This window comes from Sus scrofa, chromosome 6 (assembly GCF_054392235.1).
Source record: "Sus scrofa isolate SSC_HxYL_T2T_F1_AM1 chromosome 6, Sscrofa_HxYL_maternal_Yorkshire_Landrace_v2.0, whole genome shotgun sequence".
NCBI classification, from domain to species: domain Eukaryota; kingdom Metazoa; phylum Chordata; class Mammalia; order Artiodactyla; family Suidae; genus Sus; species Sus scrofa.
The window spans coordinates 53,532,971-53,550,440 of NC_139388.1; the positions used below are offsets into that span (position 1 = coordinate 53,532,971).

A 17,470-nucleotide genomic window follows, 5' to 3' on the forward strand; every position below is an offset into this window, starting at 1 on the left:
TTCAAAATGCCCAGTTACCCCTGTTAAAAAGCTTCCAAGTGGGAATCACCATTTAATTAATATTTACAGTATATTTCACGACACACATTTCAAGTTCTAAACAATGTCCTTTTTTTATTATTGTTACTGTTATTTCCCCCAATTTTTTCCCCTGCTGTACAGCATAGTGATGCAGTTACACATACATGTATACATTCTTTTTTCTCCCATTATCATGCTCCGTCATAAGTGACTAGACATAGTTCTCAGTGCTTAACACCAGGATCTCATCGCTAATCCATTCCAAAAGCAAGAGTTTGTATCCATTAACCCCAAGCTCCTGATCCATCCCACTCCCTCCTCCTCCCCCTAGGCAGCCACAAGTCTATTCTCCAAATCCATGATTTTCTACCAGTGGAACAGAATAGAGAAAGCAGAAATAAACCCAGACACCTGTGGTCAATTAATCTTTGATGAAGAGGCGAGAACATAAAATGGGAAAAAGACAGTCTTTTCAGCAAGTATTGCTGGGAAACCTGGACAGCTGCATGCAAATCAATGAAATTAAAACACACCCTCACACCATGCACAAAAAATAAACTCAAAATGGCTGAAAGACTTAAATATAAGACAAGACACCATCAAACTCCTGGAAGAGAATATAGGCAAAACATTCTCCGATATCAACCTTACAAATGTTTTCTCAGGTCAGTCTCCCAGAGCAACAGAAATAAAGGCAAAAATAAACCAATGGGACCTAATCAAACAATTTCAAATTATTAAACATTTCTATCATCACATAATGTGTACCTTGTACTGTGATAAGTCTAGGGGGAAAGAAATAAATCACAAAACCACAGTTCCTGCCCTTAAGGACCCACTATCTGTTATCAACCTAGGTTCCTGGATGCTTTCCTCAGTAGAAATAGATAAGAGGCCAGACAAGAAATTCAGGCAAGGCTTTATGGGCACTGGCAGGGAGGGAGAATAAGTAACATGTTCCCTTGCTCCCAGGTGGGGCGGGGTGGGGGGCAAGCTGGTCCCTTCAATGGGGTGAGGGTGGGGGTGGACCTACAGACTGGGCCAAGGAGTGGCTTAGGTGGTCTGCCCACACCCCTGGTGGGATCGTGGTAAGTACTTTTGCTCCTGGCACCTTAGCCCTGGCAGTTGGACTTTGGTCTTTTCGGATCTTGTCGATGATTTGTTCCAACTGCAAATAAGTGCAGTTATTTTTGGTGTCTTATACTTTCTTTGTATTCTGTTGGTTGAGGACACGTTTGTCCAGGTGTAAGCACTGTGCTTTGGAACTTGTTGCAAGATGGAGAAGGTCTTTGGAGGCATCTTGAGAAGGGCCATGCAAAATATATCTTCAAGGTCACAGGAAAAAAAGTGCCAACCTACATTCTTTTTTTAGGGCTGCACCCTCAGCTTGGTTCCTAGTCGAATTCGTTTCTGCTGCACCACGACAGGAACTCCTCAACCTACATTCAGATCAGAGCTCAGTGGCTGCTAGCACAAGCCAGAGCAGTGGAGCTGACCAACCTGAACCAAGCACCTCCCAATATCAGCTATTGCGTTAGGCTTGGGAGATGCAAAGAGGAGTGAGCTAGCTAAGATGCTTTTATTAAATGCCTCCTGTTTACCAGGTGCCATGGCAGGTACTGGGGACCTAGTCCGTGAAGATGGAAAGGAGTAGCCTAGAGAAGGAAGCAGCATCACAACTAACTCGGCGTTTCCTGTTCCTTGCTAAACCGCCCCAGCTTTAGCTCATTTTCCTTAGCTTGTTGACTCAATCTGTTCTCCACTTTAACATTCAGGATGATCTCCCTGATTACAAATCCAATCGTGTCAATGCCCTGCCTAAAATCTAGATGCCGCTCTCCATCACTTTGAGGAGAAAATTCAAAAACTGCACCCAGCATGCTGGAATTTTCATAATCTGCTCCTTGCTTCTTTCCAACCACCACCCTCTGTACTCTGTTACAACATATTCAACTACCAGCTTTCCCTGAAGAGAGGTACTCTCTCACATCACTGACTTTACACATGTTGTTCCCTCTGCCCGAAGGGCCCTTCCCTCATTTTTCAGCTCTTGAAAAAAGAAAAAAGAATGAAGCTGTCTCTGACTGATCTCGACACTTCCACACGCATCCCAAGGTGACTTGGAAGACCCTCCACTGGGGCCCTATAACACCTCCTCTGTCCTTCAGTCACAACACTCTGTTCTGTAACTGTCTGTACACTGTAGAGGCCACAAAACCCTGAGCTGTTATTCCCATACTTAGGATCTACTAGGCATTCAGGAAACTAAATACTTACTAAGGGACTGATTGAATGAAAAGTCCCAAGCACTGGCCGAAATCCAAGTGGGAGACAGACACATGGAGAAATCTTCAATTTAATGAATATTCATTGTGTATCTTCAATGTAAGTAGTATCTTGCCAGATACTTTAAAAATCAGAAACAGGGAGTTCCCGTCGTGGCACACTGGTTAACAAATCCGACTAGGAACCATGAGGTTGTGGGTTCAATCCCTAGCCTTGCTCAGTGGGTTAAGGATCCGGCGTTGCCGTGAGCTGTGGTGCAGGTTGCAGACACGACTCGGATCCCGCGTTGCTGTGGCTGTGGCATAGGCCGGCGGCTACAGCTCCGAATCGACCCCTAGCCTGGGAACCTCCATATGCCGCAGAAGCAGCCCAAAGAAATAGCAAAAAGACCAAAAAAAAAAAAAAAAAAATCAGAAACAGGAGTCCCTGTCGTGGGACAGTGGTTAACAAATCCGACTAAGTACCATGAGGACTCAGGTTCGATCCCTGACCTCGCTCAGTGGGTTAAGGATCCGGCATTGCCATGAGCTGTGGTGTAGGTCACAGATGCAGCTCCCCCGCATTGCTATGGCTGTGGCGTAGGCTGCAGCTCCGATTCAACCCCTAGACTGGGAACCTCTATAGGCTGCAGGTGCGGCCCTAAAAAGACAAAAGACAAAAAGAAAAAAAATCAGAAAACAAAGACACAGCTTCTATCTTTAAGCTGCTTTCAGAAGAGAGTGAGAAAGTAAATATGTACTCAAACAAAGAACGAGGTACAGTGAGCCATAAAAATGAAATAATGCCATTTACAGCAACATGGATGGGCCTGGAGATTATCATACTAAGAGAAGTAAGTCAGACAGAGAAAGACAGGGATCATGATATCTCTTATATGTGGAATCTAATAAAAATGGTACAAAAGAACTTACTTATAAAGTTAAAAAGTTATAAAGAGGGCAATGGGATGGCCATGGGATCACCACCTGTTTTCAAGAGTTGCTCTTTCAACTGCCCTAGTTATGCTGTGTAGGTAAGAATGCATCTTTTGTACTTCGTTCAGCCAAGTCTGACTAACTTTTCAGTAGGGACTAACAACAACAACAAGCGAAGAAAAAGTACAAAAGAACTTTTTTTTAAAAGATAGGGATTGTCAGCCAAGTATAACTGAAGCATAGCCAGAGAGTTCTCTCTGGATAGCTCATGCCTGGAACTTCCTTGAAAAACAGATCCAGCTCCTGGGGCCCCTGACCAGCTCCCCTAGGGTTTGGCCTGACTTACTTTCCCCTCCCTTTCACTAATCCCTCGTCCTGCTGTATGTAAACTCTGCAGATCCTGGTCCCTGGGGGAGGAGAAAAGCCCTCCTCTCTGTACTCCAGGCTTCTCTCCTGAACTTTTAGCCTGAACTGAGCTCTACCTGGCAACAGCCTCCTTTGCCCTACCCCTGAATCATTCTAATTTTGAGGCCCTGGAATTTCTTCGGATGCCTGAAACTCACCATTTTTCTCCTTCTTTTTTTTATTAAACACACACACACACACACACACACACACACACATACACACACACACACCCCTCTGTGGAACATACACCTTAGCCTGATCTTTGTCAAGGATGGTGCTATCCTTTAGGGTGTCTTAACATTTTTTTTTATCAAGGCTAGACTCAGACCAGACTCCAATGGCAGGTTCACCTTCCAGAGGCTTCCTCATGTCCACCCTTGCCAAAACAATAGAAAACAGCTTCTTTTCCCACTTCAAAACCCTCTTCCTCCGCTCATATAATGCCAATGTGGTTACAGATAATTCTAACAACTTTTGGGAAACAATGTGGCAATATTTGTCAAGAGCCCAGGTAACTCCTTTGACCAAGTTTTCTGTTCACATTCAGAAACATAGCCGAGGGAAATATTGGAATGCAAAACAAACATAATGCCAAAAGATGTTTTTTGTAGCAATATTTAAAAGAGAAAAAATTGGAAATAATACAGATGTCCAACAAGAGGGGGATTATTAAGTACACTGTGAATCATTCATTAATATAAAGTTATACACTCATTTTAAAATGTTTGTTAAAATTTAAATACATAAAAAATTCATAACAAGTAGAGTTCCCACTGTGGTGTAGTGGGTCAAGGATCCGACTGCAGCGGCTAGGGTCACTGTGGAGGTGCAGGTTTGGTCCCTGGCCCAGCGCATTGGGTTAAATAAAGATTGAGAACTTTGTCCAGATACTCATGTTGCAACAGAAGAAAGGGTGGGGGGAAAAATGTAATTGTAATGTATACATGTAAGGATAACCTGACCCCCTTGCTGTACAGTGGGAAAATAAAAACAATTATTAAAAAAAAAAAAAAAAAAAAAAGATCCAGCACTGATGCAGCTATGGCATAGGTTGCAGCTTTGGCTCAGATTCATTCCCTGGCCTGGGAACTTCCACATGCTGTCAGTGTGGCCCCCCAAAAATTCATAGCAAGTGAAAAAAAATGGTAAAAAATAATATGTAAAGTATGATCTCAGTAAGTAGAAAAATCACAAAGCAAAATTGAAACGTGTCTTGAGGTGGTGTGCTTCAGAAAACCTTTAACTTTACAAAATTTCTACAGTATGCATGTATTGCTTTTACAATCAGCAAAAAGTATTTTTCCTTAAATATATACCCTCTGTGGACTCATCAGCACAGTACCTGATGCATATTGGGCACTTAATAAATCCATGGTGAGTTAATTAAAGAAAGAAGGGATCCTATTTACTGCGTGAGGAGTAAGGAGCAGGGAAAGGTAACTGCACGTAGAATGAGGAGGCCTAGCTTTGAGACACAGAGAAGTTATGGCCTCTCTTCATCCAGAAAATGGAGAAGCATCTGCCTAACCCTCTTCAGGAGACTCTGGTGCGAAGCAAAGGAAGATCATGCCTGTGAAGTTATTTTGTAAATTGAAAAACTCTATACAGCATCTAAAGACACACAATAGGGGGCTGCTACTGTTATTTTTTTGCAGCAGAATGGGAGTGATATAAACCTGAAGCCCACCAAATAATCACTCCTTTCCCAGAACAGTTAACCAGTTTCCCCACTTCACCAGGTGCCCCAAGAGTGGGTATCTCCCGGGGAGGCATCTTGCAGAACTCAAATCGGTATAGAGTTATAATGTCAAAGTACTTAAAACATACAGTAAAAACCTTCCCCACCTACACCTGGAGTCTCTTTCAAGTGGCAATAACAATGCCTGATACTGCACTGGCTTCCTCTACCTCCGGCTTCTCCCTCCAACAAATTCTGCACTTTATCATCAAAATAATCGTTCTGTAACATTGAATCATGGACTCCTTTACAATCACATGGTCCAAAGTTCTTCCTTACTTTAAAGATGAGGAATCTAAGGCCCAGAGAGGTTAAAGGAATGTCATTGAATCGAGGTCCTAATAGGAATGTCACTGCCATCCGCAAAAGCCTTCAGATAAATCCCTAACTCTTTAGGCTAACATGCAAAGCCCTTTCCACCCCACCTACAACCCACCTATTGATACTCCTCTCCCTCTAGTCTCCCTCACAAACCCTTGAACCCGACTGATTTCCTCTCTATTCCTTGAACGCATGCCACACACATGGCCTCATCTCAGATGGTTTCATGGAATGTCCTTCCACCTGCTCTTCCAACCTTCTCACATGTGTGAGGGTCACTGGCTCTGGAAGCCCTCTCTGACCAGCTTAGCCCACAGGGCAGCTCTCCTACCTTTGAACTCCCGAAGTTCTCACTGTCCATTACAACTCTTTGTTTTTTAATTTTTTTAATTTTTTGTCTTTTTAGGGCCTCACTCGCGGCATATGGAGGTTCCCAGGTCAAGGGTCGAATCAGAGCTGTAGCCGCCGGCCTACACCACAGCCACAGCAAGGTGGGATCCAAGCCGCATCTGCAACCTACACCATAGTTCACGGGAACACCACTGAGCGAGACCAGGGATCAACCCACTGAGCGAGACCAGGGATCAAACCTGCATCCTCATGGATGCTAGTCAGGTTCATTAACCACTGAGCCATGATGGGAACTCCTGTCCGTCACAACTCTTGGCCTGTGTTTAATTATATGCAGTCCTGATACTGTGATTTCTATGTTCACCTGTCTTATTGCCTCTCCCTCCACCCAGACCAAAACCTCCTAAAAGACAAGGGTTGTACTTTCTGTTTCTCCACATCTACCCATGACGGAGAACATTTCCTTGAGCACCTACTGTATGGAAACTGCTGTTCTGGGTACTTTGCGTAATGTTATTTCATTTGGTCCTCACAATTTTCTCATAAATGTGAAAACTGAAGCTCAGAGAACAAAACACTGAGGTCACACAACCAAAACGTGGCAGAATCGTGAAGGGAATCCAGGTCCCCGAGCCTCAAAAAGCCTTCAGTCATAAACGATGCAGCCCCTCTGTTCCAATCCCTGCAGCACCTGGGACGGGGCACATGACTCGCAGCAGATGATCAAGGCCATGGGAGATAACATGTGCTGGCAGATGTCTCCGGAGCAAAAGACAATGGCACTGAAACAGCTGCAGGGCCACATGTGGAGGGCAGCATTCAAAGCTGAGTGCATGAAAGCAGAGTTCTTTGAAGATAGAGTTCCCTCAGTCAGGAAATGGAGATAGGCTGGAATGTCAGGGAGTAGAGGCACAGAAACTATTACTTGGGCAATCTGCGGAGGGAGATATTCCTGAGCTTGTTGATGGTCACTTTGATACCAACACTGGACACAAAGTGGAGGGTAAGAGTTATCGAAAGATTGCCAACAGCATTGGGTACTCTACCAGCAACATCTTGTTTCTGAAGGATGTCACCCAAGAGGCCAGTGCTGCTGAGGAGTCAGACGTGCATGTGGCTACTGTGGTGAGAGACCTGGCAACTCGGGATCAGCAAACGGTGAGAAGACTTTCTGCAGCCTCACACTGAACTTGCCTTCCTCCATCTAGTGGGGAAGGCGCTAGGGAAGACCAAACTGTCTTCACAGAGTGCTCCCTGCAGCCTCGTTTTATTCTGATGGTAGAAGTAATTTACTTAAAAAATACACTAAGGTATGTAAGTGTGTATATGCATATGTTCAAATTACCTTTTCACAGGCACATAAAAAAAGAGTTGTCAGTCAGAGCACACGTTGGACATTTGGAAAACAACAATGGCAACAACTGTATGACACACTTAATGCCTGGAAATAACACTTGAACAAAGTGAAAAACAGCCTTTTGAGTCTTTCTGACACCTAAATTCTTTTTTTTTTTTTTTTTTTTTGGTCTTTTTGCCTTTTCTTGAGCCACTCCCACTGCGTATGGAGGTTCCCAGGCTAGGGGTCCAGTCAGAGCTATAGCTGCCAGCCTACACCAGAGCCACAGCAACGCAGGATCCAAGCTGCGTTTGCAACCTACACCACAGCTCATGGCAACGCTGGAGGCTTAACCCACTGAGCAAGGCCAGGGATCGAACCTGAAACCTCATGGTTCCTAGTCAGATTTGTTAACCACTGTGCCATGACGGGAACTCCTCTGACACCTAAATTCTTATGCTATATAATTTTGTTCTTTTTGGAAAAAAAAAATCTAAATCATAGTAAAACATTATAGACCCTCAGTGGTTATGCCTGGTTAAGCCTGGGAACCTCCATATGCTGCGGGAGCAGCCCAAGAAGTGGCAAAAAGACAAAAAACAAACAAACAAACGAAAAAACATTATAGACTGAAATCTGACTATAGTATGGACATTTACAGTCTCAACTTTAAAAGAAATTAAAAAGAGGTCACAATCTTCAGAGGATACAAAGTAGTTACAAAGGGTCACTACGTCTATCTTGTAGAATACATAAGTTGTGTTCTGTTAGGAAGGGCTTTGAGCTGCAACAAGAGCCTTACTGAGAGGATATATGGAGGAAAGACACTTTAATTAGGGGAATGGTTGCAAGGATCAAACCTTGCAATCTTAGCTATCTCCAATGAAGCATTTACTGAGCAGAGATGTCATAGTAATATAATTACATCACATCAGAAAAGGTTGGAAAACTGAGTACAACTATAAAGCCTTAGGTGTAATTGTCATTGTGTTCTGGTCTAAACCACGTAGATATTTTAATTCAATCATCCAGCGCTGAAAAAATAAATAAGTGAATAAATAAACCTTGCTGCCCCTAACCCAGCCTGTGCCTTGTGAGGGCAGGCGCACTGGAACTGCTCACCGCTCACTGAGCTGGTCCCAGGGTGGGGCGGAGTGCCAAGGTACACACGACAGGAAACAGAACAAGCTTGATGCACCCCTCCTCTGAGCCCACACTGGGTTTCCCTGGCTCCCTGGAGGGCTTCTGAGCTTCCTAGCATTAACCCTTCACCCTTTGCCAATCTTGGCAGCAGACCCACAATGTTTCACAGGCAGCTCATCTGGGAGCTCTGACCAAATGGGCAAGATGACAGGATATGAAAAGCCAAATTCCTCTGAAGAAGAGTCAGAAAAGTAAGCAGCTGGCTCCCTGGGAAGGAGGGAGCCCCTCCCTATGGCCACCCAGTTTCAGCTCCTGTGTTTTCTTTTCAGGGCCTGTCAGACAACTTTGAGACTGCAGGGACAACACCTTGCCAAAAGCCCTGTCAAAGAGGGCAGGTTGGAAGAAGACCTGATGCTGTGTGAACCCAGGTCCCAGGAGGACCTGTGTCTCTCCTGCCTCGCCCCGACCCAGAGCTGTATCTTCCACATGCCCACCTGGAAGCAGGCTTTTGGTGGTAACAGCATTTATTGAGTGCCTACTGTGTGCCTACTATACCTGGGCTTTAAATGTTCATCCCAATTAATTCTTTTTTTTTTTTTTTTTTTTTTTTTTTTTTTTTTTTTTTTTTTTTTTTTTTTTTGTCTTTTGTCTTTTTTTTTGTTGTTGTTGTTGCTATTTCTTGGGCCGCTCCCGCGGCATATGGAGGTTCCCAGGCTAGGGGTTGAATCGGAGCTGTAGCCACCGGCCTACGCCAGAGCCACAGCAACGCGGGATCCGAGCCGCGTCCGCAACCTACACCACAGCTCACGGCAACGCCGGATTGTTAACCCACTGAGCAAGGGCAGGGACCGAACCCGCAACCTCATGGTTCCTAGTCGGATTCGTTAACCACTGCGCCACGACGGGAACTCCCAATTAATTCTTATTAATGGTCTCTGAACTGCACAGTCCATTGCAGTAGTTAAGGATATAGGATCCAGGATCTAACTGTCCAAAATCAGAATCCCAGCTCCACCCCTTATATGTTATATGAACTTGGACCTGCTATTTAACTTTTCTGTGCCTCAATTTCTCATCTGACAAATGACAGCTACCCTAATTCCTAGAAATGTATGAAGATTAACTGAATTAACAAGTATTAAATGCTCAGCGTTCCTATTATGGCTCAGCAGGTTAAGAACCTGACTAGTATCCATGAGTATGTGGGTTTGATCCCTGGCCTCACTCAGTGTAGGTTAAGGATCCAGTGCTGTTGCAAGCGTCAGTATAGGTCACAGATGCAGCTCGGATTTGACCCCTAGCCTGGGCCTTCCACGTGCCCCAGGTATGGCTATAAAAAGGGAAAAAAAAAAGTATAAAATGCTCAATACATGTTGGCTACTATAATAACTATTATGTGGGAACTGTCTGCATTTTACAGCAACTGAGTCTTGAAGAGCTTATGTCACTTGCCAAGGTCATACAGTTAATGAAGGACAAAGTATGGATTCAAACCCAGGTCCAGTCTACCTGACTCCAAAAGCACATGGACACTTGACAAGCTCAGGGCCTGAAGCTTCTCTGTCTCTCTTTCTGTCTCTGTCTCTCGGTAAACTGCTCTTAGTAGCTGCTGGGTGGTGAAAGAAAAACAAAAGTCCTTAGATTTTAATTACATTCCCAGGGTCATCATGGAGAAGTAGACGGGTGCAAGGCCTAGAGCCAGCCCTAGGAATGTGGGGTCTGGAAGACTTTCACTCACCCCGCCCCCTGTGATTTTACACAAGAACACTGGGCTAAAGTGAATATCACAGGCAGTATTGAAAGAGAAAGAAGTTACACAAGGGCCCCAAGAAGCCTTAGCAGAGGGGGTTTTCAGCACAGAGGGCAGGTCCCACCAAGTTGACTTGGGGCCTCAGTGTGGTCAAAGGGACACACGCCTAATATGGGAACCTCAGAAAATATTTGGCACCGGTTGCTCTGAGCATTTTTGTGCATCTTTCTCTCCACCTCACCCTTAGCTACTGTTCAATCTCCTGGTCTGAACGGTTCCCTAGAGACAATTCCACAAGGCCTCCAACTGCCCTGACCTCTCACTGCCATTGTCCTTCTTAACAGTGGCTAACAGTGGCCTGCTTCTTGCTTGTCAAAGTGCCTCTAACCTTCCCGGAATAGGATGATTCCTCTGTCATAGAAGCTCTCAAATCCCCTGGATCCTACTCACAAGCCCAAAGGTGATGATGGCTAAATACTCAACACTGAATTTCTGAGAGATGACTTCAGACAGCTCAGGAAGGTCTGGTGTGTCATCCTCCACTGCCACACCCTCACACAGCCAAGAATAAAACAAAATACATTTCAGACCAGATTAAGGCAAATTCTAACATCTTTTTAATCAGCCCTCTGACAACACGTTACTAGTATGTTGCATAAAAAGCAGAAACATAAAGAGAGCAAACCCAGCTCCTGAATCACTTCCACACTCTGACCTACATGCTCACACTCCCGTTCACTCACAGCACCCACTCTCAACTCTTAGTTGGTAGGAACAGACGTTAGGGCTCCACAAGGGTTCACATATGCGTTACGAGGCAACTTTAAGAACATAACCCCACCCTTCACCATACGCAAATGCTGGGAGCTGGAGGGGGCACATGCGTCCCCCTGAGCCCTGTGTGTTCTGTCAGGCTCTATGGGGAAAGAGGAAAACATGAAGCAGAGACCCTGGTGGCTATGAAATGAATTTCCTCCTCTCTGTTTCAGGGAACTACAGGCAGGAAAGAAACAGCCAGGAAAGTTATCAAACAATCTTAGCCCACTTCGGAAACTGAAAGGGATGCTCAGGGCTGGGGAGGGAGTGGGGGGAGGACAGGAAGGAAGTCTTGTCACAACAAAACAGAGTCTCTATGATGGCAGGGTACCTACCAACTAGGCCTCCTTCCCCAGCACCACGAGGACTCCTGGCTCCAGAGACTCCTCACCACCTGCAGGGCACATCACGAGGCCACTGCGACACAGTGCTGTGCAAGAGGGGCACAGACAGAACTCACTACCTGCTTGTAGGGGGGGAGACATGCATGTGAGACATAATAAATACACACACACACACACACACACACACACAAGAAAGAAGCATTCACAGCTCTGTCACACCTGCCCTGGCCTCTGAGACGGATTACAGAAGCAGAACTTGAGAGCAAAGATTTTCTCACCCCAATCCAACAATTCCCAGATGGGAAAACTCAAGTCCAGAGTGAGCAATTGACTTTCTCATAGTAACAAAGAAACTGGTTGCTGAGCTGACTCAGAACCAGCTCTCCTCACTCCCAGCCCATGGCTCTGCCCACACCCCACCCCATACCCCTATCTCTGCAGGTCCCTAAGGTCACAGTGTGTGAACATCCCAAAATAAACCATAGAAACTCTTCATTGTCCTCCCTCGAGGTAGGGAGTGTAGATGGATCAGCCTGGCAAATGTGCTGCGCCTGCTCCGCATTTCCTCCTGGGGCTCTGCACAGCGGCTCAGAGCCCGGAGGGAGACCGACCCTCCATTTCAGAAAGATGGGGAGCAGGCAGACCCCTGCGTGGGTGACAGATTTCACTTCACATGTCAGGCTGCCCCACCACCATCCCCACCCGTGCTCTCAGCATGTCTCTGCTCTTCATGGGGTGAAGCACTTGAACTTCATGGAAAATTCCACCTCCATGTCAGGGTGGCTGGGCCTGAGAAGAACCACAGTGCAACTGCTCCTCTCCCGGCACTCAGCCCCACTGAGCCCCAAACCTCACGGATGTTGCCCTGCCCTCCCCAATCTCGTCCCACCCAGGCAGTAAGCCACCTCGAGTGACAGGCAGAGAGGTGAAACCCACAAGAGAGGAGAGAAGCAAACGAAGGGTGACAGGAAAGTGAATAATAAAAGATGCTGCCTCAAACACCACTCCCCAGTATGAGCATCAGCATAATTTTATCCATTCTTAGATGGGAACGACCCCTCCAACAGCCCAGAGAAAGAAGGAAAGCAGAGACTACAGTGTCAGCCTCACAAAGGGACGAGATCCAAACTACAGGTGGCTGGAGAAGGCAAGATTCCATTGCCTTCCAGAAACCCAGACATCCAGCCCCAACTCAGTCTCAAATACCAGTGTTTGAGAAATTTTGCTTTTGGTTGGTCCCAAGGTGAGACATCTCAATTACTAACAAAGATCCCAGGTAACACTCACACGGACAGTCTGAGCACCGCTCTGTGAGAATCCCACCTCATCACGTCCCCACAGGACTGCTAAGTGGTTAAGAGCACAGGCCAGAAAGTCCTCCAGGCAACCTGCCTTCAAATTCTGGCTCAAGCCCTGCAGCTGCAAGGCCTTGGGCAACAGACTACATCTTAGTCCCCACATCTGTAAAAAAAAGGGGGGGGGCTCATAAAAGTACCTACCACATGTGCCCTTGTGAGGAACAAATGAGGTCATCTGGTTATTTAAAGTGTTTAGCACACTGCCTGGCCTGCAGTAAGCACACAATATTTGTTGATTGTCAGTTGTTCTATTAGTACACGACTAGTGGTACTAGTTGTCAACTGTACTGTCACCAGCAATGTCAATCAATGCGCTGGCTGTTAGGAGTTTCTACTGCAGTATGTATACATCAAATGCCTTACCCCCGAGGAATGGGCAGGTCAAGAAATTTTTAAGCAGTAGGAGCCTTCCAAGGACGTTTCTAGACCTAGGAGCCTAGCTACTAGCTTCTCCTTCTAAGGCACTTCTTCCTCTCCACCCTCCTGGTCTCACCCCTCCACCTTCTGCCCGTGGACAGGTGCTCTCAACACAACCTTACATTCACGCTGTGCTCTGGGTTTCATAAAGAAAGCCAAAGGGCCTTAGAGTGCGTGACTGCCTGCCCTTCTCCGCCACCTTTCTCCAGAAGTTCTTCCTTTCTCCCTCCCTCCCACCTCGCCCCTCGTCACGTAACAGCGCCCATTTGCCAAAGACTTACATTACAGGCAGGTAGTAAGTGACCCCCAGGTTAAGAATGTCTATCTCGCCCAAACCCTGAAAAGGCACCCTGATCAACAGAGGAAAGGGTGATGAGGAGCGGAACTCAGCCCTGTGCCTTGTGACGAGGAGACCAGGCCGAGCAGTTCCGCACAGGCGCAGCCCCCGGGCTCGCTCCCGCTTCCCCGCCTCAGCCTCCACCACTCACTCGCTCCAGCCCCAGCTCCTTGGGGAGCTTCTTCCCACTGCCTGGGCAGCACTTCCACCTGCACAGTCCACAGGCACCTTGTCTAAACATTTCCAGGTCTGAGTTAGCATCTCGGGCCCGAGACAACCTCCCCTCATCCTTATCTCAGGGTTCGTGGCATCTGATCACCCAAGAGCCCTAACTGGACGCCGCTCCCCCTCATCTTCAGGCCTCCTCCTCACCACCCTCTCCTCTCGGGTCACTCGCCAAGGCCTGCTCGTCTTCCAAAGGCTCTCCTGTCCCCTGTTCCCCAGGCCTTCTGCTCTCCCCGTTCAGATCTCAGCCTCTCATGGGGACGCTCCACAGCCACAGTTCTCCCTACATAACAGCTGCCAGAGCACATGTCCCAAAACACAGATCTGACCAGGTCACTTCCCACTTAAAGCCGCTGGTGGTTCCTCAGTCACGAGAGTCCAAACTCCTTAAGCTGCTCGTCGAGACTTTCACCATTTCATACAACCCTGCCCTTCCTGCCACCAAAGAGGGTCCCAAATGAGACCAGGCCAAAAATATCCACCCTTCACTCCATCCTAAAAGACCAGCCAACTGGGTACAGGATACCTGGGAGTGGGTCCCCTCTCACACAGACATTAGTCAAGTTAGTTTTATCTGATGGTGGATCCTTGGAAGGAATGATACAGATTTCAAAGAGGAAGAGGAAAGAAAATGCATGGCGGGTGTTCAAGCCGGAGGGCCTGAGCTCATCGTTCTGCCGCAGGGAAGGCTGAGGCCTAGAGAAACAAGTCTGCTAATTCAAGGTCAAGCTTAGTCACCAGCCCCAGGACCCAGGTCCCCTGGCCCACAATCCTGCTTCTTCTGCAAACAGGCTTAGAACTGCTTGGGATTCTCACAGGCCTCCCCTTTCCCTGCACGCAACTCAGGACCCCCTTCCAGACCCACAAGCCTATTGATTCTAAGATGACCTGGAAGAAACAGAACAGGGAAACTCAACCTGTGGCACCAGTTCAGCGTGGAACTTCTAGGGACAAACACAGGGGCCTTTGACTATAGAGAAAAAAAAAAAAAAAATAGGCCTATTGTCTTGATGGGTGGAACCAAACCACAGCAGGATCAAGGAAACCAGTTCTATGCCAGATATCAGGACTTGGCACTAAAATACCAGAGTGGAGAAGGAGGAAAAGAGAAAGAAACATATCCTCTAAGAAAATAAAGGAGTTCTGGTCGTGGTTCAGTGGTTAACAAACCTGACTAGGATCCATGAGGAAGCGGGTTCGATCCCTGGCCTCGCTCAGTGGGTTAAGGATCTGGCATTGCTGTGAGCTGTGGTGTAGGTCACAGATGTGGCTCAGATCCTGAGTTGCTGTGGTCTGGTGTAGCTGGCAGCTGCAGCTCTGATTGGACCCCTAGCCTGGGAAACTCCATATGCTTCGGGTGTGGCCCTAAAAAGGCAAATAAATAAATAAATAAATAACATCTTCAATTAAAGACAAAAGAAGTGATACCTTAAAAAAAAAAAAGAAAGAAAGAAAATAAGGACATTACAACAGTTCTTACTCACCCCTGGTTTTTGTTTTGTTAGTGTTTTTCTTTTTTTCCTCTCCTCTCTCTCTCTTTTTTTTTTTCTTTTTTTCTTTTTAGGGCTGCACCTGTGGCATGTGTAAGTTCCTGGGCTAAGGGTTGAATCAGAGCTGCAGCTACTGGCCTACGCCACAGTCACAGCAATGCCAGATCCAAGATGCACCTGCAACCTAAACTGCAGCTTGTGGCAACGCCAGATTCTTAACCCAGTGATCGAGGCCAGGGATTGAATCTGCATCCTCATGGACGCTAGGCCAGGTCTTAACCCACCGAGTCACATCAGGAACTCCCTGTTGTTATTTGTTTGTTTGCTTTTTAGGGCCGTGCTCACAGCATATGATATGGAGGTTCCCAGGCTAGGTGTCAAATCTGAGCTGCAGCTGTCAGCCTATGCCACAGTCACAGCAACACAGGATCCGAGCCACATCTATGACCTACATCACGGCTCATGGCAAAGGTGGATACCCCACCCACTGAGAGAGGCCAGGGATTGAACCCCCATCCTAGTCTGATTTGTTTCTACTGCACCACAGTGGGAACTCCTGGTATTTTTTAAATTCAATTTTATTAACAATTTTATTAACAAATTAACGATGTTTGTTAATTTCTGCTGTACAGCAAAATGATTCAGCCAGGAGTTCCCATTATGGCTTAGCGGTAACAAACCCGACTGGTATCCATGAGGATTCGGGTTGGATCCCTGGCCTCACTTGGTGGGTTAAGGATTCAGCATTGCTGAGAGCTGTGGTGTAGGCTGCAGACTTGGCTCAGATCCCGAGTTGCCACGGCTATGGCATAGACTGACAGCTACAGCTGGAATCTGACCCCTAGCCTGGGAACTTCCATATGCCTCAGGTGTGCCCCTTAAAAAAAAAAAAAAAAGGAAAGAAAAAAGTGATTCAGCTATACATATGCGCATATCTATTCCCATATCAGTTATCGTAGAATATTGAGTAGATTTCCCCGTGCTATACAGCAGGTGCCCATTGACCATCCATTCCATATACAAAGGTGTGCATTTGCCAGTGCTAAACCTCCAATTAACTGCTCCCCCCACTTTCCCTTTGATAACCATAAGTTTGTTTTTGAAGTCTGTGAGTCTGTTTCTGTTTTGTAAATAAATTCATCTATATCATTTTTTAAGATTCCACATATAAGTGATATCATGTGATATTTGTCTTTGTCTGTTGTTGGTTTTTTTTTTCCCCTCACATAGGCCTCTGAATTCCCCAGGATATGGGAGGGCCAGGGACAGGAAAAGAAGCTTCCCTGGGGGGTGGAGGACTCATGAGGAGATTCGATGGCTCCACTGTAAGACTGTTAGGAGAGAAAAAACCTACTCTACCATTTCCCTAAGAATAAGTTAAAAAAAAAAAAAAATAGCACGAAACCCTCTACCCCTCAACAAAGGCAACAAACCCTCCTGCAAAATACAGGGGACGTATTTGGGGACTGGGAACCTGACCACCTGCAGGAAACAGGAGGAGGGAAAAGCACAAAAGCCTGAGCCTTAAACAACAACTCTTTCACGAGCACATCCTCCCCAGCCACCGAGTCTGAAGCTACTTGGTATGATTTCAAAGTGCCAGAAAGTCTTGGTTCAGCCCATAAAATGTCCCCAACCATATTCCTTGATACCTAGAGACTCGTCCCTTTGGACTTGATCCTTTGCATGACTGAACACTTATTTAGACTGAAGGACAAAGTCTCATGCTCACCCCCGACAAAGTCTATCACTCCTCCTTCCTGTCCTGGCACAAGCTGTTCCTCTACCTGTAACATCCGTCCTTCCCCTGCCCTTGCCCTCAGCAAACTCACAGGGCGCGTGCCCTCAGAGTGGGAAGGGCCTCCACAGACAAAAGAGTGTGGTTCCCTCTCTGTGCTCCCACAGTTCATTGAACATACTTATATTTCAACGTTTATAACATCACAAAGTAATGATATTTCATTTTTATTTTTGAAAATTAAGGTAAAGTATGAAAAAAACGATTGCCCGTGTTCCATTCTCCACCCATCATCTAGGCTTACTCAGTTTAATATATGGACATATTTCTACCAGTCTCCTTTCCTAGGTGGCAAACTGGAATCTCCCTGAAATGCAATGGCAATATACATCCCTCCACCCCCGTTCATACAGTTCTAGAGGTAGAAGCCCAAAATGGGTGTCACTGGGATAAAATCGAGGTGTTGGCAGGATGGTA

General features: G+C 46.3%; 1 protein-coding gene and 1 pseudogene across 10 annotated transcripts in view; one reads left to right on the forward strand and one right to left on the reverse strand.

The window, feature by feature from the left end:
* Positions 1-17,470, reverse strand: part of DMAC2 (distal membrane arm assembly component 2) — a 159,776-nt gene that overhangs the window by 74,473 nt on the left and 67,833 nt on the right. The gene's annotated exons all lie outside the window — the stretch shown is intronic.
* LOC100620675 (enolase-phosphatase E1 pseudogene) lies at positions 6,699-7,247 on the forward strand (annotated as a pseudogene).